A 4,548-nucleotide genomic window follows, 5' to 3' on the forward strand; every position below is an offset into this window, starting at 1 on the left:
CCCTGGAGCATGACCACACCACTGAGCATCAAGCCATTGTCTCCAACACCATGACTGACCTCATTTCCTCCGGATACCTCTCCCCCAAAAGCTTCCGACCTCATAGTCTCCCAATCCCAGAGAGCCCATTTCTACCTACTCCCCAAAATCCACAAGGAGGATTGTCCCGGCAGGCCCATTGTGTCAGCATGCCCCTCCCCCACTGAACTTATTTCCTCCGACCTTGACTCCATCCTTACTCCTCTGGTTCATTCCCTCCTCACCTACATCCGGGATTCCTCTGATGCCTGGCGACACATTGACAGCTTTCAATACACAGGCCCTAACCACATCCTATTCACCGTGGATGTGCAATCTCTTTACACCTCCATCCCACACCAAGATGGCTTGAAAGCTCTTCGCTTCTTTCTCGAAAAGAGGCCCGAACAATCTCCATCCACCACCACTCTCCTCCTTCTGGCTGAACTCGTTCTCTCTCTCATTCACTTCTCCTTCAACTCATCCCAGCTTTGACAAAGGGTCAGTTAGACTTGAAAGGTCAGCTCTTTTTTCTCCTTACAGATGCTGCCAGATCTGCTGAGATTTTCCAGCATTTTCTCTTTTGGTTTCAGATTCCAGCATCCGCAGTAATGTGCTTTTATTCATTATTTATGAGGACTCTAGATGCTGGAGAGTCAGAGTTGAAGAGTGTGGCGCTGGAAAAGCACAGCAGGTCAGGCAGCATCCAAAGAGCAGGAGGTCGAAAATTTTGATTCTCATGCTCCTGAGATGCTGCCTGACCTGTTGTGTTTTGCCAGTGCCATACTTTTTGAAACTCGTCATAGCTGAGTCGTGTCACCCCAGGCAACATCCTGGTGAATCTCCTTTCACCCTCTCTATTCAAAAAGCTAACATCCTCCCTTCTACACCATCTCTTTCCATAGGATCCCTACAGTGTGGAAACAGGCCTTTGGCCCAACAAGTCCACACTGACTGCTGAAGAGTAACCCACCCAGACCCATTCCACTACCCTATTACTCTACATTTACACCTGACTAATGCACCTAACTGCACTAAACACTTAAAATGCCAAGACATAGTAGGCTATGGAGCAAGTGCAATTATATGGCATTAGTGTAGTTTGATGTTTGTTGGTCAGCACAGACATGGTGGGCCGAAGGGCCTATTTCTGTACTGTATGACTCAATGAGTCTCTGAATAAAAGGTCCCTCAGCTCTGAAAGTCTAATGAGGTACAATGTCCAAGAAAGTTCTTCAAATAAAGCCTTCTGGGTCAAGCGTAGAAATAAAAAAGGGGTAGTTACTTTGCTGAGATTATACAACAGTCAGAGGAAAATAGAGGAGCAGATAAGTGAGCAAATCACAGAGAGTTGTGAGGGAAACAGGAGACCTCAACCGAGCATGGCCAATTTGCCCTGACCTGCACACCTTTGTGACTGTGGGAGGAAACCAGAGCACCCAAAGAAAACCCACACAGACATGGAGAGAATGTGCAAACTCCACACACACACACAATCGCCCAAGGCTGGAATCAAGCCTGGGTCCCTGGCACTGTGAGACAGCAGTGCTAACCACTGAACCACTGTGCTGCCCCCAATGGGTTCATCTGTCCTATCTTATGCTTCCTATGCTCAGAAGCAGGTGGCACTGGAAGTGATCCATATTCACTCATGAGACATGGGTGTCACTGACTGAGCCAGCATTCATTGCACATCTCTCATTGCCATTGAGACCTGGGACTTCAGTCCAATGAAGAGATTGGAGTAGCTGGGATTGTTCTCCTTAGTCAAAGGAGCATCAAGAGGAGAACTGATAGAAATGTTCAGAATTATGAGGGGTTTTGATACAATAGATAAGGAGACATTGTTTTTACTGACAAAAGAATCGGTAACACAGAACAGAAATTTAAAATAATTGGCAAAAGAAGCAGAGGTCAGAATGGGGAAGATATTTCTTCACAAATTGTTCTCAGTTGGAGACGTATTGTTGGAAAATTCTGAAGATAAAGTACAGTGGGAGGAGGTTCAGATGGACAACATGAAAGTAATTCTCCACATCTCTCTCTGGGTCTTTCACAATTCATCTTATCCACCATGATTCAGAGCAGCTTTTAAAGATGAATTAGACATTCACTGGCAAAAAGAAGGCAGAGATCCAGATGTTGAGGAAAGAATGGGAAGAGAGGGATTAATTAGAGAGCTATTAAGTGAATTGGGCCTGTACCCAATGGAGTATAGAAGAATGAGAGATAACCTTATGGAAACATGTAAGATTCTTCATGTTTGAAGAGGTCATTTCCCTTTGTTGGAAAGTCTAAGACCAGAGGGCAAAATCTCAGAACAAGGGGTCACTCATTTATGACAGGGATGAAAGGAATTGCTTTTTTCAGAGGATTGTGAACTTGTGGAATTCTTTATCACAGACGGCTGTTAAGTCTGGGTCATTAAGTTTACTTAAGGCTGAGATAGACAGAATTTTAATCAGTGAGGGCTTTAAGGGTTATGAGGACAAGGCAGATGAGTGGATTTGAGGATTATCAGAGCGGCTTTGATCGCATTGAATGTCAGCACTGACTTGATGGGCCAAATGGCCTGCTTCTGCATCTTACATCTTATAGTCTATTTAAACAATATTTTACTGTCCCAATGAATGCAATTGCTTCGCTCTGTGCTGTGTGATTCTAATTTGATGAATTTTAGGACAAAATCACTGAAAAATGTTATTAAAATTATTTGATTCAGCAGATACAGTGTTAAGAGAACTGTTGCATTGAGTAGCCTCCTCTCCTTTATTGCCAAATGCTGATCTCAGCAGTTGACTGCAGTCACAATAAATGACCCTGGCTATAACTCATTGCTTTCCCGCTATGACAAAGAAACTGAGCAGTCACATGCTGTGCAGTTGCTCGCACAGCATTTATAGTTTGCACCTCAGGGACTCTGGCAGTTGCTGGACAGATGGACTAGAGTAATGACGTGCCAGCAACCCCATAAAGCTGACTGCAGGCAGGATGAGAGAAGAGGCCTGTGGCTCTCCACATACAGCTCCCAGACTTAGGCAGGATAGCTAGGAGGGAAGGCTGGAGGTCAGGTGAACCTGAGTTTGTGGGGGTTGGGGGAGGGATTGGGTTGGGCTGGGGCGGTGTCAGGAGGGTGGAGCAGTGAGACTTTCATCTCCCACTGCAGTGGTCGGAGCACTGAATTACCTCCACATTTAAAAAAAAAACTCATTCATTCTCTCAAAGCATATATTGTCAGATTGAATTTCCAGTGCAAATGTTCGCCATTCAGCCCAAAGGTTTCCTGGTGGCATCTATGCTTCTTAAAATCTTATAGCACCTGTAAAACACCTCGAACAGAAAAGATGCAGGAATGATGTTCCTGATGACCAGCGAGCCCAGGACCAAGGACCACAATCTAAAGATTGTGGGATAGGCTGTTTAGGGCTGAAATGAGCAAAAAAGAATCAAATAGATGGGGAAAGAGCAGAAATGGGGGACTGAGTTGGATGATCAGCCATGATCAAATTGAATGGCAGAACCCGCTGGAAGGGCTGAATGGCCTACTCCTCTTATTGCCTATATTTCTATGTTTTTAATCCCATCCCTTTGCATCTAATACTTTCTTTTTTTGATATTTGCTTTTCTCTCATGTTCTTGCCTACCTTTGTCCACTCCAATGGTTCCACACCTCGTTTAGTTACACAGCCTTTTCTAAACTCTCAGACATGTATGTACTCCCACCAGCAGTATCCTTTCTCACTAACCCTCTAACATCTATACACTTTGCAAACCATAATAATTGCACATTGCACATAATCATGCATCTATAATTTTTTATTTGAACTAACCATTAATGTGATAGGTAACATTGTTTGTTAGATCATAATAAGAATTGGACCACCTGCATAAATACTATAGTTATAAACATTGAAATTGTGAACAGGAGTAGGCCAATCTACTGCTCCAGCCCATTCCACTATTCCAGAAGATCATGGCTGATTTAGTTACTCTACATTCTTGACTCCCTCTAAAAGCCTTTCATCTCCTTCTTATCAAGGATTTATTTACATCCACCTTAAAAATATTCAAAGACTCTTTTGATTGCACTTTGAGGAATAGAGTTCCGAAGACTCAAAACCACCTGTAAGAAAAATTAACTATTATTATGTCTGTCTTAAGTGATTGCCTGTTTTGAAGTAGTAATCCTGAGTTCTAGATTCTAAACTTCAGTGGACGCAAGTGTAGCCTGTCCACCTTCCTCATAATACAATTCGCCCATTTCATGTATTAATCTAGAAACGATTCTCTGAACTGTGTCTGAAAGTAGTTGCATCTTTTATTAAATAACGCAACCAATACTGTACATATAATGTATACAGGTCAGCAATGTCCTGTATAACTCAAACATATCTCCTTGCATTTGTATTTGACTTTGGAGGCCAATGTAGATCATGCACTCAGCACTGTAGGCTGAAGTTTGTTGCAAATCTTAGTAGGACGTATACACTTAATGGTAAGGTCCTAGGGAGTGTTGCTGAACAAAGAGAC

Source organism: Chiloscyllium plagiosum, chromosome 15 (assembly GCF_004010195.1).
Source record: "Chiloscyllium plagiosum isolate BGI_BamShark_2017 chromosome 15, ASM401019v2, whole genome shotgun sequence".
In the NCBI taxonomy this organism is placed as follows: domain Eukaryota; kingdom Metazoa; phylum Chordata; class Chondrichthyes; order Orectolobiformes; family Hemiscylliidae; genus Chiloscyllium; species Chiloscyllium plagiosum.